We start from the raw sequence: 24,632 nt of genomic DNA, 5'->3' as shown, positions 1-24,632 counted from the left end.
CTGCAGATGAGAGTCATGGCTTGTGACCTCTTGAGAAATCGTGGTCCCTCTCCACCCTCTCCAGCCTTTCCACCCTCTCCAGCAATGCAGGGGTTGCTCGTCTTTCAAAGAGGCATGGTGGAGTAGGGGTAGGGTGGGAGCAGGGGACTGAGGGAGGTCCCCTGGAGGTGGGACAGGCAGGGCCGGGCCCTGAGCACCCGGGGAGGTGCTGGTGTTGCATCCCCGATCCATGCATCGGGCATTTCCTGGTGCCCGCGCCTTAGGACGTGGGCAGCCCTCTCCAGGTGGGACTCTGATAGGAGATTTGCTCCTGGTAGCAGATATGACCCCCGCCCCCCCTTCTGTAGGATGTGGGGTGGATATGTTTGTGCGTGCACTTTCCTTGGATGAGGGGCTTCCCACGCACTCGTTGTCCCCAGGATAAGGTGTGGTTGGCGCCTTTCTTGCACGTGCCAGCGACGTTGCTTCTAATTCTGCAGACACCTGTGTGTTTGGGGGGTGCTGCCCATTTCTCGGATTTCACTGATGGGAAAACAGAGGCAGAGATACCGACTGAGGGGGGATGTGGGTCCGGGGCGGGGTGGGGGATGCTGGACTCTCTCTGCCTCTCCCCCAAGCATCCCTCTGGCCCGAGGCTGGCTCTCCTGAAGGCTCCTGGCCGCCCAAACCCTGATGATTGCTTCTGGCTCACTTTAGCAAGTCACGTGACTTCCCAAGTCTTCCTGGAGCCTCCCTCCTTCTCCTTCGGCCGGACCTTCCAGGGACTCCTGAAACGTCTTGAACTTTGCCTGCCATGGCTGCGGGGCGCTCTGCGTGCACGACCCCGCCGGACTGTAAGCCGCGGGCGCGCGGGCGGGGAGCCCTGGGTCCGGGGGGCGGGCTGAGGTGGTGGAAACGAACCAACCAGTTTTGCAGGGATCCGGGCCTGAGCCGCCCTCCGCCCCCACCTGCGGCGCGTGGACCCTCGGAGCGGGGGATGGGGGTCCTGGGGGCGCGCGGGGGCAGGTCCCTGAGGCGCGCACGGGGATCCCGGGGGCGCGCGGGGCACGGTCCCGGGAGCGCACGGGGGCGGGTCCCGGGGGCGCACCGGGTGTCCCGGGGGCGTGCTGGGGAGGTCCCTGGGGCGCACGGGGAGGGGGTTGTGTCCCGGGGGCTCGCCGGGGGTCTCCCGGGTGTGCACGGGGACGCGCGGGGACGTCCCGGGATCGCGCTGGGTGGGGGTCCCGAGGGCGCACTGGGGGGGGTCCCGGGGGCGCACGGGGAGGTCCCGGGAGTGCACGGGGGCGCACGGAGGGGGGTCCCGTGGGTGCCCAGGGAGGTCCCAGGGGCGTGCGGGGGGTTCCCAGGGGTGCACGGGGAGGTCCTGGGGACGCACGGGGGTACGCGGGGGGGGGCTCGGGGGCTCACGGGGAGGTCCCGGGGGTGCACGGGGGCGCGCAGGGTGTCCCAGGGGTGCACGGGGGCGCGCGGAGAGGTGGGGGGTGCACGGGGGCTCGCGGGGGTCCCGGGAGCGCACGGGGGCGCGCGGGGAGGTCCCAGGGGTGCACGGGGCGGTCCCGAGGGTGCACGGGGGCGCGCGGGGGTCCCGGGGGCGCACGGGGAGGTCCCAGGGGTGCACGGGGCGGTCCCGAGGGTGCACGGGGGCGCGCGGGGTGTCCCGGGGGCGCACGGGGAGGTCCCAGGGGTGCACGGGGCGGTCCCGGAGGTGCACGGGGGCGCGCGGGGGGAATCCCGGGGGCGCACGGAGAGGTCCCGGGGGTCCCGAGCGCGCACGGGGAGGTCCCGGGGGTGCACCGGGGTCCCGGGGGTGCACGGGGGCGCGCGGGGGGGGGTCCCGGGGACGCAGGGGCGCGCGGGGGCGGGGCGGCCGCGGGGCCGGACGCCGAGGCCAGGTGACTGGTGGCGCTCGCCCGCGCCGCCTGGAGGGGGCCCTGCGGCGGGCGCGGCTGCGAGCGGGGAGGACGGCCGCCCGGCCTGCTGCGCCCATCGCCCCGGGAGCGCCGGCCCAGGTATGGGGAGCGCGGCCGCCCGCTTTGTCTCGGGCCGGGCCCGCCTGCGGGGGGCGGGGGGGCGGCCTCCGCTCCCTGGGGGCCCGAGCCTGCGGGGCGGGGGCGCCGGGGCCTCTCCCAGCGCGGACCGCGGGCCTGTGGGTCCCCGCGGAGGAGCAGGGCGCCCGGCCCGGCCCCGCCACCTGTGGCACGCGCCCCCGGGCCGGCACCGCGCGGGGAGGGAGCCCGGGGAGCGGCCTGCGCCCTGGGGCCTGGGCCTGCCTCCCGGAGGCCGCAACCTGGAGGGCGCCCCGCGCCTCACACCGGCCTCGGGGGCGCAGGCCCTGGGCGGTGAGCGCGGGGCCCCGGAACTCGGGAGGCCGCTCCGGGGCGGGGGGGCCTGAAGGCCTCGCGGCGCTCGTCGCGTTGATGTGCATTGATACCGCATTGATACCGTATTGATAACGTACTGATACCGTATTGATACCGGTTGATACCTCCTTGCATCCTGAGAACGGCCTCTGGATCAGGCCTTTTGACGTTGGGTGGATTTGATGCGTGCCCACTGCGGTCCCTGAAGCCCCGTGACCCTTGGCTCCCCAAAGAGACTCTTGTCCTTCGATCCCTGAGCTCCAGGGCCCGAGATTATATTTGCAAATCAATCAACAAGTATTAAGAAAGGCGTTTGTGTGGAGAGGCCTGCAGGGCCCGGGAGGGGCCCGAGAGTCCCTGCAGCTGGAGGGTGGAGGGGAGCCGGGGCTGCCGGAATGAGGGGACCTTTGTGCCCGGGGAACTGGCAGGAGGCCAGACTCCTGACCTCGCAGACCAAGTAATAGTATCTTACTTTGCAATATCGTGCAGTGGCCGGGACCTCAGACACGAGCCGCAGCCCAAGGACAGGTACTTTCCGAGAGTTTGCTCGCTCTGAATGCTCTGCGTGTGTTGCCTTTGCCTTCCATCCCTCGGAGGGAGCTGGGCTGGGTCATTGCCCCATTTTACGGGCGTGCAAAGGGAGGCAGAGGAAAGACCAGGTATCTCGTCGCAGTTGGTGGAATGGGGTGGTGCAGCCTGGGGGTCCTCGCCCTGACCGAGTGGGTGCATGTGCTGACCTTCCTCGCTGGGGTGCCGGGGCTAGCCGCCGCCGGTGGATTCTTTGCAACCTTCTGAGAAGGTGGAAAAAGTAGGAGCTGCCTGGAACCCCGAGCTCCTGGCTGCAAACCGAGGAGCTTTTACAAAGTGTCGCTCTGGCTTCTAATGGTTTCAAAAGGAGCAACTTGCAAATGTGACCCTGGGAGCTAAAGGTCGCGGGGTCAAATATGTTCCTGCAGAGGATGTTGCTGACTGGGATGGGGGGGGGTGTTAAAAAAAAAAGGCCTGGGAAGAAGGCAAAAAGGCTAGAAAAATGAGGGGAGAGAGTCCTCATGTCTGACCCACCGGCTGGCCCGTTTTACAGATGAGTAAACTGACAAAGAGGGATCTGGGTCAGAGCTCTGGCCAGCGCCCGGGCTCCCGGGCTCCTTCGCCGGGATCAGCCTGGCATAAACAGCCGCATCTTGGGGGAAAGCTTCTGTTCCCTCCCGACACCCGCCCCAGCCCCGGGAGTGCCCGGAGTGGGGACGCGTGGACGGACGTCCCTGCCGGACAACCTGCCAGCTCCGGGCGGGGCTGTTGTGGGTGCCGGCCACCCAGCGGCCACCCAGCGGGCCCACCCGTCGCAGCAGGAGGCTTCCTCAGGGTGGCTCCCAGCCACAGGCCGGGCTCTGGAGAGGCCCTGCTTGGTGGCGGGGCCCCCGAGCGTGCCCCCGGTCGTGGGGCCCGGAAGGTGTGCCCAGCCTGGACTGCGGGCCCCTTCCGGAGGCGCTCTACGCCGGGGTCCCCGTGCACTCGGGGGCCTGAGCCGACATCCCCGGGGAGCCGGCAGGAGCAGCCCGGGTTAGCTGGTCGGTGCAGAAGGTGTCTGGTGAAGTCAGAGCTGCGTGGGTCGCCGTCCTCGCCCTCGGGTGTTCTGGGGCCTCTGCATCGCGCTGCGGTGATGGGGGTCCTGGCCCAGCAGGGGATGGTGCCCACGTGCAGCTGGAGCCGGGCCTTGTCACGCTGCCTCCCTGCTTGGAAACACCCGCTCCTCCTAGAGCGTGTCCATCGAGGGCTGCTGCCTCGACTTCCCTTCAGCACAGGAGATGCTATGACTGCGATACCCCATCCGTCGGGTTCTGAGGGCGAAGGGCCTGGTCCCTCCACCCCACAGCCGTCCAGGGTAGGAAGTCCCTTCTTGGTGTCTCTTCCCTTTCCTATAAAGGCAGGAAACGCGAATCTGCAGGTCCCTACACCTTCCTGTTGCCCCTGCCTGCGAGGACAGGGTTTGCTGAACACCCAGGGCCCTGTGCGGCCCGAGGGGCTCTGCTGCTCCCCTGCGTCTCGCCGCCCTGTCCTCGTGCACGGTGTCGCCCGTGGGCCTGCTGGTGCCGCCCGGTAGAGTGTTCTGGAACCCCCTCCCCCAGCTGGGGGCTGCCTCTGCTGAATTGGCGGGAGGAGGCCCGGGTGCCCCCCACCGGGGCCGGGACCCTGTGTCACTGTGTCACCCAGTCCTCAGCAGTGGCCCCTACGTGTTTTTTATTTATTTATTTATTTATTTATTTATTTATTTATTTATTTATGATAGTCACAGAGAGAGAGAGAGGCAGAGACACAGGCAGAGGGAGAAGCAGGCTCCATGCACCGGGAGCCCGACGTGGGATTCGATCCCGGGTCTCCAGGATCGCGCCCTGGGCCAAAGGCAGGCGCCAAACCGCTGCGCCACCCAGGGATCCCCCCCTACGTGTTTTATAAGAGTTGTTACTTTTTTTTTTATTAAAAAAATTTTTTTTTTGTTACTTTTTTTTTTTTTTTTAACAACAATCTACTGACTAGCATCAAAGAATTTTGTCCCTGGTGGGCTAAACTAGGACAAATTAGTTTACGCCCTGGGGAGTCACGGGAACACGCCCTCCGCCGAGGTCCCTCCTCCGGCCAGCAGCCCCAGGGTGGGGGGGGTGGGGGGGTGGGGAGCCTTTGCTCCGGGCCTTTCCGAGGCATTCCGGGCCTTTCCGAGGCATTCCGGGGCTGGGCAGGAAGCCTGGGAGGGCCTGGGAGCGTCCCGGAGCCCAGCCTGGTGACCTTGCACAGTCGACGCGTCCCGCGTCCCTTTGACCGCACAGCTGTGCTCACTGCCGCGGCGCTGCTGGACGGCAGCTGACTCGTGCCACCCCCCCCCCCCCCCCCCCCGCCCCGTGTGGTTTCTGTCTGTATTTCCCCCAAGGTGGGCCCTGCTGCTCCTTGTGCTTCACCGGCTCACCCCTCACCCGTCACGGGGCCGGCAGGTCTGGACACACACGGGGCCCGGAGCCTGGGGCTGGGTTGGGAACCAGCCCGTCTATGATCCCAAGGCTCCTTCTCGGGGTCGCCACGGTTCCTGCGGGGGGCGGGCGAGGTGCCCCCAGCTGGCAGGGTTCCCCCAGCAGCTGCTTCCTCGGACACAGAGCCTGTGTCTGTCCTTGCTTCTCCCTTCCTTCCTCCCCTTGCTCTCCGGGGGTGGGGGTGGGGCTCCCGCCTTCCTCTTCCCTGCTCAGGGGAGATGCTCGAGCTCCCCGTGCCCGGGCAGCCCTGGCTTTGTTCTCCGGACGCATCTGTGGGACCTTGTTCCAGCCTCCTAGCGGGGAGCAGCTGGCGCCCCGGGGCCGGGCTGCCCCGCCCGCACTGCCCTCACCGTTCCCTCACTGCACCCGTGGGCCCCGTCCAGCCACGAGCAGTTGGCCCTGGCCTGGAGCGAAAGCACCCTGAGGGGTGGGAGGCTCAAGACTCGGGCCGTGGCCAGCCAGGGGAGCAGGCAAGTGCTCCAGGCCCCCGGCTCACAGCTGCGGGGCCGCGGGTCGCTATGGGGGGGTGCAGGCCCGCATCTGGCCGGCGAGGTGCCCAGGGCCGGCGGGCCTTTAGCTGGCGGCTGCGTTCTGTGCACATTCCTCCCGGAGCTGGAGCAGCGGCCTGGCTCCTGGGACAAAAGGGCTCCATTGACTCGGTGCCACCCTCCTCCCTCCCCACGGGTGATTCTGGATGCAGATCAAAGGCAAGGTTCGGGCAGCCCACTGGGAGGAAAGAGTGGACTCTGGTGGCCCGAGACCTGGGGTGGAGCCGCCCTTCTGGGCCGTGAGCATCCTGGGGCTCCCTGCCTCTGCCCCTGCCCCGGGGCTCACGGGGGCTCGCCCCACCCGCAGCGCTGTGTCGTGTGACCTGGGGGGCTTGCTGGGGGCTTGGGTGACCCTCCCTGCATGTGTAGCCCGGGGTCCCCGTCGGAACCGCACTTCCTCATTCTCCGAGGCGCTATCTGATCCCCCACGGGGCGGGGCGCGTCTGCCCTGTGATCTGGGACAGGTGTGTTTCCAGTTCATCACTAAAAAGATCTGAGTCGCTGGCGGGGGGGGGGGGGGGGTGAGGGCAGGGGGCCTCCTCTCTGCTTAGACTCCGGGGGCGGGGGTGCTGAGTGGGCGGGAGGGCCCTTGGACGCCAGTGAGGCTGCGTCTTGTGTCCCAGCCCAGGAAGGGATGGGCCATTGGTCATCTGCCTGGCTCAGGGGTCGGAGAAGCTTCCTGGGTAAAGGAGGTCTGAGCCTTGTTTTTTTATTTAATTTTTTTGTGAGAGACACAGAGAGGGAGGCAGAGACCCAGGCAGAGGGAGGAGCAGGCTCCATGCAGGGAGCCCGATGCGGGACTCGATCCTGGGACCCTGGGGTCACGCCCTGGGCCCAAGGCAGGCGCTCCACCGCTGAGCCTCCCAGGCGCTCCAGCTCTGAGCTTCTTCCACTGATTTTTGACTCTCTTGCTCCAAAATAGTTTTCCCATGCTCCCCGCTGGCTGTAGACTTGGAGGAAACAGAAGCTGTTGACCAAGACCCTGGCTGGGCATGTTCACGACTTTCAAGCCTGGGCCAAGAGGTCAAAGAGCACAAACTTTTTTTTTTTTTTAATTGTGCTAAAAGACACAGAACATAAAAAAAATTTCCCATTTTAACGTTTTTTGAAGCTTTTTTTGAAGTTGCACTGCAGCCGGGGAGGGAGGAAGTCCCGGGGGCTTTGGGGTGCAGGGCCTGTGGGCAGAGGCCCCGGGCCGTCCAGCAGTACCAAGCAGTCATGTCCTGCTAGCACCGTCGCCGTGCATCCCTAAGTCTGTGTCCATCTCGTGAAACTAAAGCACCGAGTGCCCCCCTGCCCCCTCCTTGCTGCACAATTTCCGGCTCTAGGAGAGCGAGACCTCCAGGGACCCGGGTGCGAGTCCTCCAGCGGCCTCGTCGGGGTCGGGTCACACAGTATTTGGCTCCTTCACTGAGCATCACGCTTCCAGGTTCGGTGCCCCGTGGCCGGTGTCGGTGGCCCCCATGTCAAGGCCGAGTATCCTTGTGTATCTGTTGTTGGACTTGGGCTGCTGGGACTAGGATGTGGGGGCTGTCCGTCCTTCCGGGCGCCCGGACCTCTGGAAGCTCCCCTGAGCTGGCCCTCGAGAAGCCACGCACGCCTTGTGACCTCCCTGCGTCCGCTCGGCGTCCCCGGGCCCTGGTGCCCACGGGGCGAAAACCAGGCCTGCAGGCCGAGGAGGAGGAGGGAGGCTTCTTACTGAGCTGCTCTGACAGATCCTGTAAACTCTGTGATTAATGGAACGAGAAAGCAGGAAGACTGTCTCTCATTAAAAAAAAAAAAAAAAAAAAAAAAGCCTTCAGGGTTGCTGGGTTTTATTTTCAATTAAAAGGGTCTGATTTTGTTTCTGGAGAATGGTTCTAATTTGGATAAATGGTTCGGTCTGGGAACTGCATGCCGGCGCCCGTGATCTGGGAGCGCAGTTACCGGGTCCCCGTGGCTGCTTTGCGCAGGGATGGGCCGGGAAGGGGGTTGAGTTGAGAAAAAGGAGGCACAGGCCGAGCCGGGGCTTCCCACTTGTCTAACTGGGACCGGTGTCAAAGCCTTCGCTCTCCGTGCTGTTTAACCGGTGGGGTGAGGTCTGCTGCTCATCACTGAACACGGGGCTGGGGGGTGGGGAGGCGCTGAGGACGCCCCTTGGTGACGGCGTGCACTGGGGTCTTCCGGGGACCTGCCAGCCGTCCTTCCCCTGGTCTCTTACCCTTGGAAGGAGCTCAATCCCCAGGAGGCACTTCCTTCCGGGGGACACACACCTGGGGACGGGGACACACACCCGCCACTGCCCCCTGTGCCCTTCCTGACACCCCCGGGCGGCGGGAGTCTCACCCTCCTCAAGTCCGGGCTTCTCCAAGGACAAGAAGCAAGGCTGCTGCTTTCATTTTTGTGCGATAAGAGCTCGGGGAGGAGCGCGGGGTTAGCTGGGTGCCCGTGGACAAGGCGCTTGGTCCCGGGGAGTCTCTGTGCCGCCCCCGAGGCTGTGGTTCCAGGCCCACCCAGGGACGTTCTAGAAGCTTCCTCGCCGGAGGGAGGGGCGTGCACACACATGTCCCCAGGGCTTCCACAGGCTTCCCGAGGCCACCGCGTCCTGTTTTTGGAATTTTGGAAGGTTCGCCTTGCATTCGACTGCGTAGTCGGACGAGGCCGCGGACGCGTCCGCGGGACTGGAGGGTCTCGTCCACTGTGATGCTCTTGGAAAGCAGCCACGCTCCAAGCTGTCGTTTTACTGAAAGCCGTCAGTCAGTGCCCGCTAGGGATCCACGCAGGCCCCCGGACAAGGGCGCAGACGCTTTCCTCTGCTCGGAGCACAGAGGAATGTTCTTTCTGGACAGAGGCAGAGGTGGGCCTTCCAGCAGCCCACGCCGTGCGGGCGGCCACAATCCTTTCCTTTGTCTGACGCTCAGAATGGATCCAGTGTCGACGCACAGTCACCAGGACGTGAGAGCTCGTGTCTCATAGTTAAACGGGGGTTTGTTCTCGGAAAAGTGCCAGGCACCCGGCAAAGCCCTGTGGGGATGAGAGCGGCCCGTCCTGCCAACGGGCGTTGTGTCCAGCCGGCCCAAGGTCACGTTCACAGCATCCTTTCTCTGGGACTGTGCATGTGAAAAAAAAAAAAAAAAAAACAACCAAAAAACCCAAACCGTCCAGATTCTGGAGAGATACTAAGCTCCGCAGTGCGGTACACGTGGTGCCACAGCCTCCGCCTGCCATCGTGAGGGGGATGCAGCAGGTGAGGTGACGGCAAGGGGCTGGCCTTGCTTGCAGGCCACGCGGCATCCACCCGGCCCAGCCCGGCCCGTCTGCCCCAGAAATGGACATCAGGCGCCTGGAGGGCCGAGGTGTGACTCCACCCCCTGCCTGTTTCCTTAATGCGCTCTTCTGGCCCTGGCCTGATGCATGACAGGTGTGGCCGAGGACGCGCCAGAAGGGCTGTGGGAGGACCGCCGGTCCCCGGGTGCTCTTCACCGTCGCCGTGCTGCAGGAAGGGGGCAGCTTGGGGCCGGGTCAGCCTGGAGGCGGCAGGGCAGGGCTTGCAGGCCCCGGTGCCAGGAGGGAGGGTCAGAGGCAGAGGGAGGAGCTGCTGAGCAGGGAGCCTGAGTTGGGCTTAGGACCTGAGCCGAGGGCAGATGCTCAGCCCACGGAGCCACCCGGGTGCCCTTCCCGTCTGTATTCCTAACGAGGTGCATGCACTGACCCCCTGGCAGGTGTCGAACCATCCTTGCATTCAAGGCACAAGTCTCACTCCATCACGGTAAAGATTTTATTTATTTATTTATTTATTTATTTATTTATAAAGATTATATTTATTTATTCAGAGAGAGAGAGAGGCAGAGACACAGACAGAGATCCAAGAAGCAGGATCCATGAAGGGAGCCCGATGTGGGACTTGATCCCAGGACCCCAGGATCACGCCCTGGGTTGGAAGGGAGACACTTAACTGCTGAGCCACCCAGGCGTCCCTATTTTATTTTTTTTAAAAGATTTTATCTATCATGAGAGACACAGAGAAAGGCAGAGACACAGGCAGAGGGAGAAGCAGGCTTTACGCAGGGAGCCTGACGCGGGACTCGATCCCAGGACCCCAGGGTCATGGTCTGAGCCCAAGGCAGACGCTCAGCCGCTGAGCCCCCGGGTGTTCCTCCTGTTGCATGTATATCCGCTCTCATCTTTATTATTTCTTTCCTTCTACGAACTGTGTCTGCGCGCATCCCTGTGCGTGCGTCTGCGTGCTGCGGATCCCCAGAATGGAAGCCTGGGGCCCGGGCTTTGGTCGGCGCGCCCCTATTCCTTTTCCCCGTTGTCAACGCTCACCGTGCAGAGGGCTTCGGGGTGACAGGCCAGGGCGGGGGTGGGGGCGGGGGGCCGAGGGGGGCCGAGGGGAAGGGGCGCCCGCCCGCACCCTGCCCACCTGAAAGGCCGCCTGCGTGGCCCTGAGTGCGCCCTCCCCTCGACGGGCGAGCAGAGGCCTCCTGTTGCTGCGTCGCCCTGCAGCCAGGCGCTTGGTGTTCACGTCGTATTTCCACCTGTGGACTTGTCCTTGGGCTCACCCTTCCTTGTCCGTGGGATGCACCCCTGCACGGGGGGGCTGGGGACGCGGTGCCACCCATTGGCCCCATGGGCTCCGGGTCCTTCCAGCCGTCGTGGAACACAGCGGGGTCACCCCTTCGTGCCGGGTGCTCCCCCCGGACCCCCCCAACTGTGCTGGCGGGGCTGGAGGGCCAGGAATGTGGACACATTTGTGGTTCTCCATGCAGGTGGACATAGGGCCGCATCACATTCCCAGTGGGACCCCAGCTAGGCGCTGGCTGTCCCCGGGAGGTCCTGGCTGTGCCCCGAACGGAGGGCCCGTCTGTCCCCGTGCCCGCCACCCCGGTCTGTCCCTGTGCCTGCCACCCCGGCTGTCCCCGTGCCCACCGCCCCGGCTCCCACACCCTCTGGCCCCCGAGCGCCGTGTCGATGCCCCATCCCGGCCTGTGTCTTGCCCTGGGCACCGTCCCCACCGGGTGCGGCACCAGCTTCGTTGTCTCTGGCCAGCGCACGCGCACATCCGTCCCCGTCTGTCCCCTGGGTCTTTGTCCCGGGGCAGCCGGAGAAACCTTTTCGGGCATCTTGAGCCACATCTCGGCGCTCCTTTGCTCAGAACCTTCCAAGGGTCCCGTTTCTTTTATTTTCTTTTTTTTTTTTTAAAGATTTATTTATTCATTCATTCAGAGAGAGCGAGGAGAGAGGCAGAGACACAGGCAGAGGGAGAAGCAGGCTCCATGCAGGGAGCCTGACATGGGACTCCATCCCGGGTCCCCAGGACCACACCCCGTGCTGCAGGCGGCGCTAAACCGCTGAGCCACCGGGGCTGCCCAAGGGTCCCGTTTCTGTCTGGGGCCGAGTCTGAGCGAGCTCTGCTGGGCATTTGGGGGGTGAAGTGTCCCCTGGAATGGAACGGAGACTGAGGCACGGGGGTGCCCTGTGTGGGGAGCTGTGCCCCTAGACTGAGGCGTGCGTGGGGCGCCGGCCCATCCCATGCAATGACCCCGGGTGGGTTGTGAGGCAGTCGTAAGGACCTGAGGGAGGTCCAGGAGGCTCGAGGAGGAGTGGGCTCAGGAGGGGGGCGGTTTTCCACCAGGCGTCGGGTGAGGCCTTGGCAAGGGTGCGGTACTGTGGCAGACATCTGAGGTCACAGGCGCGAGAAGAGCACGTGCAAATGTCCTGGGGCAGCAGCTGCCCGGCAGGCTACAGACGAGCAGGGAGGCAGACAGGCCCCAGTGGGCAGGGTCGGCCTCAGGGGGCCTGTGGGCCTGGGATCAGAGGTCTCGGGTGCCGAGTGTCGTCACGGCCTGGTCCCTGGCGGCCTGCAGATGCCAGGATGGTCAGCTGGGGACGGGGGCCAGGCCTCCTCTGCAGTTTTGTAGGCGTGGGACGGGGGTGGGGTGGGGCGGAGGTTGGCTCTGGGCGAGCCGTGGAGACGGGTGGGAGGAGCGTGTCTGTGGAGGTCATCCCCAGTTCTGGCCTGGAGGGTGGAGGGTCACGTCACCTTGGGGCACAGCCCGGGGAGGTGAGCAGCGGGGACTCCCAGAGCTCGGGGGTTCAGGAAGGGGGGGGTGAGAAGGGGCTGGAGGAGGCTGGGGTGGGGGGGCTGGGTGGGGGAGGCCGGGTTGGGCGCTGCAGCTGGGCCGAGCATGCGCAGGACGGCCCAGGACGGGCTCGGGGCCAGGGCCAGGGGCCTCCATGGGTGGCGAGGGCCTGTCTGGCAAGAGGGCAGGAGGCCGCAGGCAGGTGCTGGTGGGGCTGTGGCTGTGGCCGGGGTGGCCCGGGACCGCTGGGCACTTGCTGGGGATGGTTACCAGGGGTCGTGGGCCAACGACACAATGGGGGAGACAGCAACTGCGGCCTCAAGGGGATCAGGCAGTGGGCTGTTGGGAGCCCCTGGGCTGAGGAGGGCGTCCGGGTGCGGGGTGGCCTGCAGCGGGAGATGGGAGACAGTGGCTCTGCACGCAGGGTGCCGACCAACCATGTGGGTGCCAGGCTGTCAGAGGAATGGGGAGAGGGAATGCAGCACCCTCCTGGGGAGGGTCCCTGAGGGCTACACCCGGTGCTCCTTGCAGGTGGTGACCTGGGCTTGTGCCTCTGTCCCTCCCCTTCCTGACCTGGTGCGGAGCAGGTGCAGGTGTGGACCCGGCCAGGTGCCAGGAGGTCGGGTCCCTGTGGCCCTGGGCTCCTCGGGGGCGGGGGGGACAGCCCCCGGGTGTCCTCCTGGCCGTGTGCTCCCGCCCCCAAGGTGAGAGCCTGCCGCCCAGAGGGCCCTGGAGCCAGTGCTCCCAGCAGCGCCAGAGGCGGCCGAGTGCCGCCGCCCCGAGTGGCTCCATCCCTGCCCAGCGAGGGCCCTTCTGGCCCCGGGACGTGGCCTCCCCTCCTCCCGCGGCGTCACCGCAGGCCCCTGTCTCCCCTGCCCCGGCCCCGACCCTCCGCCACGAGCCCCCACTGCCCCGTTTCCAGCAGGGTCAAGCCTCACCCTGAGCCGGGCACACGGCGCCACCGGGACCACATCCCCGCGGGTGCCACCGTCCCTGCGTCCCTCCCACACTGTAAACCGGGGTATGATGGTGGGCGGGGAACGGTGGCCGTGAATCAGTGTCACTCGGCTAATCGGATCTCAAAGGGCAGCAGATAGGAGGCCACAGGCCCCAAGGCTCGGCCCGGGTGTGACCGCAGGGAGTGGCCTCCGTCGCCGCCGCCTTCAGACCTGGCGTCTGTCTGTGTTGACTCACTCCCTCCACCCCGGGCTGCTGCGCACAGGGTGCCCCAGCTACAGGGTGACGAGGGCGGGCAGTGCCGCCTGTGCGGGGCCGGGGGATGCCCGGGACACCTGCGGTGCTGCTCCTGCGGGATGGGCATGGACCGAGACGCTGCAGAAGCCCTGAGCTGACTTGGAAGGAGGGTGAAGACGATGGCGGATCTAGCGCAACAACATACTCTCTAACTTCTGAGTTTGTATGTTTCGAAGCTCAAGCCCAGAACGTATATGGCCTCTTTCATTTTTAATTAAAAAAAAAAATATTTTTTTAAGAGAGAGAATGGAGGGGGTGCAGCAGCAGGAGGGGGGGAATCTTAGCCAGACACCACACTGACTGTGGAGCCCCAGGTGGGATTCGATCTCAGGACTCTGAGATCATGACTTGAGCCGAAATCAAGAGCCAGTGGAACCACCCGGGCGCCCCGGCCCATGTTCAGCCTTCAGGGGAGGTCAGCGAGGCCACTTGTTCTGAGGCTGGACCGGACAAGAACTCTCCTGACCTTCACTTTTGCTTTTCTGAGATCGAGGTATAATCGGGGTACGACACTCTGCCAGTTTCAGGCGTGCAACACGGCGCTCCGCAGGCGTGCGCAGGCAGTGGGGTCAACGTCGGCCGCCACTCGGGCGTCGCCCCGTCACCCACCCCTGGCCGCCCTCGGCTCTACGTCGGTTGCCGTGCGTCCGGTGGGCCGGGCAGCGTGTGGGGCGCTCGGGGGTCGCGGCCTGCGCTCAGAGTCCCCGTCCCGGGGCCCGAGGCACGAGGTCCTGCCAGGTGTGTGGCCGAGGGCGGCGCCGGCCTGCTGGTCCCACGGACGTCCCGTCCCTGGACAGAGAATTTGCTGTTTCCCTTTTCTGGGTTGCAGCGGCCGTGACCGTGGGTGGCAGCGGCTCAGCGGGGGAAGCAGGCACGTTCGGGGGCCGCGCCTTCCGGGGCCAACCTCACAGGGACTTTCGGGGGCTGGTGGTGTTGATGAAACCGGTTACTAAGAAACCTGTAGCCGCACAGCGCAGAGCAGGGCGGCCCCCGCCTGCGGGGCTGGTGCATTTGCTCAGGAACGGGCTGGCGCAGCTGCTGGCCTGTCCTCGTGGACACGGCATGGACCGGAGGCCAGGGCGCTCGGCCTCGGGCTGCCGGGCTCCTCCTCAGTGGGGCTCCCCGGGGATCCCGCCCCTGGACCATCTTGGTGCAGGGGAAGGGAAACCCGGGTATGTGGTCTGGGCCTGCGCCTGCACCCCTCCTGCAGCTGGTCTCCTGGGGGGCACCCCACTGCTGGGGTCGGGGTTCACGCTCGCCGGGTGAAGGACGTGCCGGGTGCCAGCTGGGGCTGCAGGCAGGTAAGATGCACCCCACGGGGTTTGCCTGTGGCTTTGAGGTTTGCACTTGAGGCCGTGGGGCCCACTTGGCAGGAACCTCTCGAGGCTCTGCCCCCGACCCCGGCGGCCGTCTTCTCTGTCCGCACGCCCTGGTGCTGCCCCCGGCTCCCTGGCTCGGGCAGGTGGAGCAGCGAAGACCCCTCCTCTGTGGTCCTGTGCTGACCCCGCTGTGCCCCAGGAGCACAGTCCATCCTCTGCAGGACGGGCCTCACTTTTTTCCTGGGGTCTCGTGCAGCCAGAAGCCAGGGGTGGGCGGCTGCGGCCTCATGCGGGGCAGGTGGGCTGTGGTGAGAGCCCGTCCCGGCCTCGGGGTTCCCCAGGGAGCCCCAGACCCCGCTGCGAGGGAGCCAGAGGGTGAGCGGAGGCAGGCTGACAGCATGGGTAAGCAGCAAAGCGGATTTTTTTCATTCCTGCCCAGTGTTTAATACCCACGCTCCGTTTGTGTGCGGAAAACCCCAGACAAAGGTTCGATCCTGCAGACTGAGGCCCAGACGCACGGCCACGCTGCGGGGTCGGGCCCCGGGATGAGGCGGCTTGGATGTGGGCTGGCGAGCCGCAGAGGGGCGTCACTCAGCGGGGGCAGGGGGGTGTAGGGGAAGCAGGACCCCGAAGTGTCTGCAAAGCCAAAGTCTGAATCCGCCTTGGAAAGACGAACAGCAGTGAAGGAACCTCAGAAATGCGAGCGTGGGGAGCAAGGTGCCCGGCGACGGGAGTGGGACTCAGGGTGTCACCCCCCGATGGGTTGGCCGGTTGGCGTTCCTGCGGCTGGAGGCCAATGGGCCCCTGCTGCTCCCTGCAGACGCAGGGGGATGGATGCTGCGCGCCAGACCCCGAGAGGTTAATTCTGGCCTGGAAGCCGCTGGAATTTGCACATGTGTTAGCCATAAAGGCTTTGCTGTCGCCCACCCGGCGGCTCCTGGGCTAAGGCATTGGAGTTGCGCGCGGAATCAGGGATGGGAAGCCCGAGCATGGGCCGGGGTGGCCAGGTCATGGGGGCTCCCCGCCTTCCGCTCCCCCTCCTGGTGGCCCCGCGCGGTCAGGCCGCCCTTCCTCGCCCCGGGAGGAGAGCCGCGTCCCCTTGGTCCTGTGGGGCTCTGGCCGCGGGCGTCCCCGCACCCCCGCCCGGCTTCCTTCGGGCTAAGTGACCCGTCCTCCGCCGTCTCGCTGGCACCCTGGCTCCCACCCTGTGGGGTTTCCCCGTCCCTGCAAGAACCCAGGGCCACAGCACAGAACGGGACGGGATTTTCCAGCAGCTGGAAGGCCCTGAGGATGGGGGGGTGCAGAGAGCCCCCAGGCTGTGCAAGGGCCCTAACCCTTTGCTCCCGGCCTGCCGGGACCCTCACCCCTCTCCGGCAAGGAGGGCTCCCCGGTTTCCTTGGTTGAAGGGGCAAACTGGAGAAAAAGCCTTTCCACTTTGGGATTTTCCTTTTTTTTTTTTTAAGATTTTATTTATTTATTCATGAGAGAGACAGAGAGAGGCAGAGGCGTAGGCAGAGGGAGAAGCAGGCTCCATGCAGGGACCGGATACGGGACTTGATCCCGGGACCCCGGGGTCATGGCCTGAGCTCGCTCCACTGCCGAGCGCCCCCTCCTCCGTGCCTGCAGGCCTGGCCCCGAGGCCTTAGCCGCAGGCACGCAGACCCCCAGCAGAGGCGAGGGGAGCACATGGAAGCAGGGGCCCGGCCTGCCCTGCCCGCGTGCCCGGAGGCCGCTGTCTCCACTTCCCAGCTGCTGAGAAGCCTGAGCCTCCTCCGGGCTGCGGGCGGGTGGGCGGGCGGGGGAGGGAAGCTAATTCGTGTCAGATGGAGGGGCGCTGGGGGGGCCGTGCTCGCTCGCCTGGCTTTTGTTCCCGGCCTCTGACTCCTGACGGTGCCGTGGCCGTGGGAGGCCACGGGGAGGCTGCTGCGCCCCTGCCCCCCTGCCCGTCTCTGGTTGCGCTTGGCGGGAACTCCCGCCGAGGGAGAGGGGCTCAGCGCCCGCCAACTGGGGGGCTCCTGCCCTGGCCGGCCATGCGGCTGCGCACCCTGACCTCGGGGCCGCCTGGAGGCTGCGCTCGCCGGGCCTGGCTGCGCCGGCACCCGCACCAGGTGAGTGGGTGCGAGCCGTGGGTGTGTGTGTGTGGGGGGGGCGGGAGCTGGGGAGCCGGGTCTCTGGGAGCCAAGAGCTTTTGGGCCAGGGCGCCTGCGAGTGTGCCCTTGTCGGTGCACATTGGCGTGTTTCTGTGCACTTGGGCGCCTTGCATGGCCCGCAGGGGGTCGAGGCAGGAGGCCGGCGCCCTGGGGAGCGCACATGGGGGACAGTCGGGGGGCCAGCTGTCCGATGCAAGTGCCATTTGAACACTCTCCCTGGACTCCTTTCCTGGGGTGGGAGTGGGACGCTGGCCGCAGCCCAGATTCCCCCCAAGGGAGGGGGCCCCCAGCCTGCTGGTGCTGGGGCTGTGCCGACTGCCTCACCAGGGCCACGCCGCCCTCCTGGTCCAGGAGACGCCCCGGGCCCCGCTGGCTCCAGCAGCCGTCCCTCTGAGCCTGGTAATTAGGCATTTATTACATTTTTTCTCCTGGAAACTTGTAAGGTTCCGAGAAATGAAAAGTCGCAGCAGCAGCTACTTCCCGTCACTGTGGCTGCCCCGCGCGCGCGGGTGTTCGGCGTCAGGGCCCGACACTATTGCCGGGAGCCTGGGGACAGTGTGTGGTGGTGGAGGGCGTCCACGCCTGTGTCCTCCGCTGCCGGCGGCCGGACGGCCCAGTGGGCATCGTCCCGGAGGCGCGGGGGCCCCTGTGTCCGTGCATGGAGGTTGGTCTGTGTTTTTGGCCGGGGTCCGCCCCTGGGAATGACACCTGCGGTTTCCCGGCCCCGGAGCTCGCGCCTAAATCCTCTCTCCCAGGCCCGGATTCTGCTGATTTGGCCTTTGTGGGGGTCGCTGTTGTGCGCCGTGACTGCACCCGGGGGACCCACGGAGAGTTCTGTGCAGCTTCGCATTCCGCAGCGCACAGCAGAGCCTTACCCGCGGGCGCACGGGGAGCTTTCCCTTTGCTCCATTTTGCAGAGACTTTTTTTTCCTTCTATAAAGGGACCTCACGGTCAAGACGGGCGCTGATGACTGGGTGCCCCTCGGGGAGTCCCCGGGGAATGGGCAGCCCCGCGCGCTGCCCTTCCAACTGTCTGCTCCTAACAATTAAATGCAATTTAGATTCCTGAACTGAGCCTGCCCAAGGCCCCGCCTCGCAGCTCCCGCCCCCGGCACGCTGCGGCCCCACCTCCCCGGAGCAAGGAGCAAGGAGCGCGGCATCAGGTGAGAACAAAGGCCGGCTAATCCCGCCGGCTCACCTCACACCGGGGATGTTCTGTGCGGGTGACGCGGGAGCAGAGGCCGGGGCTCAGGGATGGGCCCGCCCGGCTCAGCGCCTCGCTGGGGAGCCTGCAGCCTTCTAGCCGCGGCCCAGCGGGCAGGAAAGCCGCGGAACACAGTGCCTCTTTCTCCCTGGGTGGAATAAAGGTATTTGGAAGGAATAAAAGGTCCCAGTGTCCCCCAGTTGGCCCACTGACTGGGGCTGATTCATGCCTCGTTAACAAATGGTAATTGAGGGTCCAAGGCCCACTGTCTGCAGGCGCTGTGCAGGGGCTGGGGACGCGGGGGAGAGCCCTGTGCCCCGCGATGGAGCCCACACGGGAGAGAAGGCACAGAAGCCACCCTGACATGCGGGGGAAGGGATGTGCCAGCTGGGGCACGGCCACGAAGACTGTATTTTGAGATGTCTGAATGCCTGCTCCTGTCTGAGCGCAAGCCGGGGGGAGACGGGGCCCGAGCCCACAGCCTTGGACTTCGGCCGTGTGGTTTCGGTTTTGCGTCCTCCCGTCCGTGTTTGTGGGACTGGGGTGGTCATGGTTACGCACACAAGGGCCCTGCTGAGGTCCCGGGTTTCACAGTGGGAGCACCGAGGTCCCTGTCTTGCAGGCACTGGGGGGCTCTCAAAGAGTTCAGTCTCTGTAATGAGCACGTGATTGGGTGCCTTCTGTTTACGCAGGGTGGGTCCTTCTGGTGTGGTCCACGACGTAGTGGTGGTGCCCAGTCCTGGCTGCAGGTTGGCATCATGGGGTGAGTTTGGAAAAAAAATGTGTACTCTGGCCCCATCTCCAGATGGTCTGTCTTAACTGGGTGGGGTGGGGTTTACACAGAGTGGTTTCAAAAGCTGAGCAAGTGGGCAGCCCGGGGGGCTCCTTCGGCCCAGGGCGTGACCCCAGGGTCCCAGGATCGAGTCCTACATCCGGCTCCCTGCATGGAGCCTGCTTCTCCCTCTGCCTGTGTCTCTGCCTCTCATGAATAAATAAATAAAATGTTTAAAAAAAAAAAAAAAAAAAAAAGCTGACCCAGTGATTCCTGCGGCTGCTGGTGCACACGACTGGTACCTGGTATCTATAGTATTTGGTCATTTACAGTAGCTCTGTTCCTAGGCGGGATGGGAAGTATCCTTTGGGTCCCCAAGTCCCTAGGCACGTGCCCGGGGCCCCGGAGCGTGCACTGCAAGCAGCAGAACCTGCATCCTGCTTGGTTCACGACACTGCCCCCTTAGGCTTGACAAGATCAGCAAAAACACCACAAGATGCCCGAGGATTCGACAAGCCTGCAGAGGAACTGGGAATGGGGAATGTGGGGACCTGTAAGCTGCCTGCACTCCAGACAGCTGGAATAGCAGGGAAGACTGGAGCAGCCAGAGCAGTTGCCCACATGGGAATCCCCCCTCGGCCGGTTCCAGGCCCTTGTAAGGCCAACCGGGGGATGGTAGCTGTGAGCGGTTAGGCTGTGGGTCAGGGAGTAAGGGGTCGTGGTCTGAAACCATCGAGTTGTGCATGTAAGCACGTGCAATTTTCAAAGTTGTTTTGGCCGTTCTTAGTGCTTTGAATGTAAACATGAATTTTAGAACCCATTTGCCGACTTATTTATTATTTAAAAAAAAATCCTGCTGGGATCTCCATTGGGATGGTGTGGAATCTGTAGGTTGTACGGAAGAACTGCATCTTGACTCGAGTGAGGCTTACCATCCATGAACATGGTATATCCCTCCGTTCCGTCTCCAGGTCTTCCTCACTTTCTTTCTGAAATGGCTTGTGTTTTTTTTTTTTTTTTTTAATATATGGTTAGGTGAGAATTTTTTATTTTTATTTTTATGTATTTTTAAAGAATTTTTAAAGATTTTTATTTATTTATTAGAGACAGAAATAGAGAGACAGGCAGAGGGAGAAGCAGGCTCTGTGCAGGGAGCCCGACGTGGGACTCAATCCTGGGTCTCCAGGATCACGCCCTGGGCCGAAGGCAGGCGCTGAACCGCTGAGCCACCCGGGCTGCCCTGGTTTGTGTTTTTTTTTTTTAATCTTTTAGGTGTTTCACGTCTTTTGTTAGATTTACTCCTAAGAGTTAATGTTTTTGATGATACTATAAATGGTAATATTCTTTGAGTTTCAGTTTCTGAATGTGCATTGCTAGGAAGTAGTTTGTACATCCAGTGAACTCCTGTCCTTCAACTTGGCTAAACTTCTTTGTTAGTTCTAGAGGGTTTTTTGTACATTTCATAACTTTTTTTTGTTTGTTTTTATAGACAGTGGTGTCTGTGACTAAGGACAGTTTCACTTCTTCCTTTGCAAACTGGATACTTTTTATTTATTTTTCTTGCCCAGATGCACTGGTTAGTGTTAAATAGAAATGTTCATTGCAGACATCTGTGCCTCATTCCAGAGCTTAAAGGGAAAGCATTCAGTCTGTTGTTGTTAATTTGGGGTTTGCTATAGGTTTTATCGAGTTGAGGAACCCTTTCTCTATTTTGATTTGAGAGTGTTTATCAGAAAGTGTATGTTGGATTTTGTCAGACTTTTTTTTTTTTTTCTTTTTCCTGATTAATTGAAAGATTGTGTAGGTTTCTTTTTTAGTTTATTGTTTGGTATTTGAATGTTAAACCAACTTTGCCCCCCTGGGATAAATCCTGTTTGCTATGATGTATTATTTAGAAGTGTGTTGTTGGGGGCACTTGGGAGGCTCAGTGGTTGAGTGTTTGCCCTCGGCTCAGGTTGTGATCCTGGGGTTCTGGGATCCAGTCCCCCATTGGGCTCCCCGCAGGGAGCCTGCTTCTCCCTCTGCCTGTGTCTCTGCCTTTCTCTTCTCTCATGAATAAATAATAATAAAAAAATTATAAATGTGTTTAGTTTCCAAAAACTTGGGAATTTTATGGAGATCTTTTATTTATGGTTTCTAATATAATCCCGTTGTGATTGGAGAACATATTTAGTATGGTTTGAATGCTTTTAAATTTATTTAGACTTAAAAAAATTATTTAGACGTGTTTTATGTCCTAGACTGTGGTCTGCCTCATTAAACATTCCATGTGTGCTTGAAAAGGATGTGTATTCTGTTGCTGTTGGGTCAGATAGTCTATCAGTGTCAATTAGGTCAGGTCTTTTGAGAATGTTATGTATCTTTGGTTATTTCCTGCAATAACTATCAATTGTTATTATTGATAAAAATAATTATTAGTGATTAAGAACGGGTCTATTAGCTTGTTGGGGCTGCTGTAACAAAATACTGTGGACTGCAGGACTTAAGTGCAGTAATTTATTTTCTTACAGTTCTGAAGGCTGGGAGTCCAGGATCAAGGTGCTGACAGCCTTGGTTTTTCTGAGGCCTTTTTCCTTGGTTTTTAGATGACTGTCTTCTCACTGACTCCTCAAATGGACTTTTCTCAGTGTGCAAGCCTCCCCACCTCCCCGCCCGTATCTCTTCCTCTTCTTGTAAGGGCAGCAGTCCTACTGGAGTAGGATCCCACCCTTATGACCATGTTTGACCTTATTCACCAGTTTAAAATGTCCCATCTCTACATACAGTCATATTCAGGGTTAAGGCTTTAACATATGAATTTCATTAGAGCACAGTTCAGTCTAAAAGAGAGAGACACAGTTTCCTTTTTTTTTTTGAATTTTTTTATTGGAGTTTGATTTGCCAACATATAGTATAACACCCAGTGCTCATCCAGTCAAGTGCTGCTGTCAGTGCCCGTCACCCGAGAAATAAGTTTCTGACAATATTTACACATTTGTCTATTTATGTCTTTGCAATTCTATCATTTCTTGCTTTATGGATTTTGAAAGTATTGTTAATAGGTGCATAAATGTTTAGGATTATATGTTCTCTTAATGCATATACCCTCTTATTGTGAAATCCCTTTCTTTATCAATAGTAACATTCTTTAACCTGGAATTGACTCTGTTTGATATTAATATAGCCACTCCAGCTTTCATTTAACATTACCCTTGTATGTTTTCTCTGTCTTGTCTTTATTTTATTTTATTTTTTTTAAAGAGAGACACACAGAGAGAGGCAGAGACACAGGCAGAGGGAGAAGCAGGCTCCCTGCAGGGAGCCCGATACAGGACTCGATCCCAGGACCTCAGGATCATGACCTGAGCCAAAGGCAGATGTTCAACTGCTGAGCCACCTAGGCATCCCTGTCTTTTCACTTTTTAGAAGAATATAATCTGACAACCATTGCCTTTGAGTTAAGGCATCTAAACTATGTACATAATGTGACTACTAATACAGTTAGATTTAAATCATCATTTTGCTGTTTGTTTTGTTTCTTTTACCTAGCCTTTGCTCTGCTTTCTCTTTTCTGCCATGTTTAGATTAGTTGAACTTTTATTTACTTTAATTTTTTATTTTAAAAACTTTTATTTTTAAGTGATCTCTACACCCAATGTGGGGCTTGAACTCAGGGCCGGAGATCAAGGGTCTTGTGCTCCACTGACTAAATTAGTTGAAATTTTAAAAAATAATTTCATTTTCTCTCCTTTGTTGGATTATTACCTATCACTCATTATTTTAGTAGTTGCTTTGAGATTTATAGTACATATCCCTAGTTTCTCACAGTCTGCTTCACATGAGAGTGTATGACTTCATGAATAGTATGAGAGCCTTGCAGTAGAACCTACATTTCTTTTTTCCTGAGCTTTGTACTGCTTTTCTTTGTTTTTTAATATTTTATTTTATTTGAGAAAGAGAGAGAGAAAGCAAGCACGAATGGCGGACAGAGGCAGAGGGAGAGGGAGAAGCAGATTCCTCGCTGAGCAGGGAGCTCAACACGGGGCTTGATTCCAGGACCCTGAGATCATGATCCATCCCAAAGGCAGACGTTTAACTGACTGAGCTACCCAGGTGCCCCTGTGCTGTTTTATCAGAAATTTTAGTTTTACGTCTGTTGAAGCTCACATTACATCACTATTGGTTTTTTTTATTAAACAGTTAATTATCTTGTAGTGAGTTTTCAATATAAAAGAAAATATTACGTATTTATCCACATACTTAACATTTCTGGTGCTGTTCCTTCTGTGTAAAGTGGTCTTTCCACTTGTGATCACTTTCCTTGCACTCAGACTATGTTTAACTTGTAGTAGGTGTCATCTGGGGATGGATGTGTTTCAGCTTTTGCGTATCATAAGAATTTTAAAATTCACTTTACTTTTTGAATGCTGTTTTTGCTGGGTCCAGAATTTTAGGTCAGAATTTCTCTGGGCGCTCTCTGTCTCTCTGCCATTTTCTCACTGGCTTTGTTCTCTGTGGGAAATCTGCTCTTGTGCTAATGGTTGGTCCCCTGTCGCATTGTGTCCTTTCCTTCCCTCTGGGGGGCACTTACGATTTTCTGTATATCACTGGGTTGGAGCAGTGTGATTATCATGTGCCTTGGTGTTGTTTCGGCCACACTTCTTGTACTTGGGATTTGTTGAGTTTCTTCAGTTTTTGGGTTGATAATTTTGCTTAGATTTTGGGAAAGTTTTAGGCTTTATTTTTTCAATTACCCCCCCCCCCCCAACTTTACAGAGACTCCAATTACACGTGTGTTAGGCTGCTTGAACTTTCCCACAGCTCACTGATGCTCTGTCTATCTGTGTTTAATTAGGTGGTCTCTCCTTTCTGTACTTTATTCCGGGCAGTTTGTACTGTGATGTGTGCACACACTGCACACATGTACTCATCAGAGGGCCCTGTGCACATCTTAGGGGTTCCACGCGGCTCTGTTTCAAGGTGCTGTGGCAAGTGAACTCTTGCTGCCCTGTTTTGCATGAATGCTTAGCACCGTCTCCTCAGTCCCAGGTAGTTAGTTCCCTGGTCCCCTCCTTCTCTGCATCCTGGGGCCTTCCTTGATGCAGGAATCTGGAGCAGTCATGGAGCTCACCTCACTGTTTTCCTGCCTCTGGGGAACTGGAGAGATTTGTTTGCCTGTTCATGAACGTCCGATAAATAGTCATCACTGTGTGCTTTCCTCTCAGAGTTCTTTCGCTCGGCACAATAATTCATGCATGAGTTATCAATGAGCTTTCGATGCTCATCCATGGTTAGTAGCATATAACGGTAGTAAGCTCTTCCGTGCTCCTGAACAGTGTTCCACCGTAGGACTGTATCGCAGTTTGTGTACCCAGTCTCCTTTGGATGGGTGTTTGAGTTATTTTCTGTTTGGAAATCTTGCACTGTTAAGTAAGGCAGATCTGCCCATTCTTGCACAAAACTTTTGTGGGCATATGCATTCGTTCCAGTTCGTGACTCTAGGAGTGGATTGCTGAGTCACCAGATTGTTGTAGATCTAAAAACATGTGTAAGAAGCTGTAGTTGTACCATTTGTTTCCCATTCTGGCTAACATTTAATCTTCCGGTGCTAAGTACCGGCTTCAGTGAATCTGTGCACTCAGAGGAGACGCTCAAACGTATCACCAATCGGGTAGACTGACTGGCGTTTGGTTTCTCAGGCAAATTGAATTTTTGTAAGATCATCAGATATGGCCATGAGCCCTGACCCTGCAAAGAGGGGTCTGGTGGGCGAGTGGTTCGTGTAGTCCCCGAGCCGGCGTGTGTCGTGGATTCAGTGCCGGGCCGGTGTAGGGAGGAACCACATATCTTAGCACACTGGCCTCACGTGAATGCTTCTCCATCCTCGTGAGCCCAGCTGCATCCGGAGAGGCCCAGGGGCCAGGAGACTCAGTCACTAGCTTCCTCTGTTGGCTGAGCATC

At 60.1% G+C, this 24,632-nt stretch overlaps 1 long non-coding RNA gene across 1 annotated transcript; it reads right to left on the bottom strand.

The window, feature by feature from the left end:
- Window positions 1–11,088: 11,088 nt before the first annotated feature.
- On the bottom strand, window positions 11,089–12,961 carry LOC140604478 (uncharacterized). Its single transcript, XR_012007341.1, has 3 exons — window positions 12,932–12,961; window positions 12,264–12,379; window positions 11,089–11,771 (listed from the first exon to the last, which is right to left on the bottom strand). It is a non-coding gene; the product is annotated as an uncharacterized lncRNA (long non-coding RNA).
- Window positions 12,962–24,632: the final 11,671 nt, after the last annotated feature.

Source organism: Canis lupus, chromosome 15, assembly GCF_048164855.1.
Source record: "Canis lupus baileyi chromosome 15, mCanLup2.hap1, whole genome shotgun sequence".
In the NCBI taxonomy this organism is placed as follows: Eukaryota; Metazoa; Chordata; class Mammalia; order Carnivora; family Canidae; genus Canis; species Canis lupus.
This window is presented reverse-complemented; position numbering and strand designations above follow the sequence as displayed.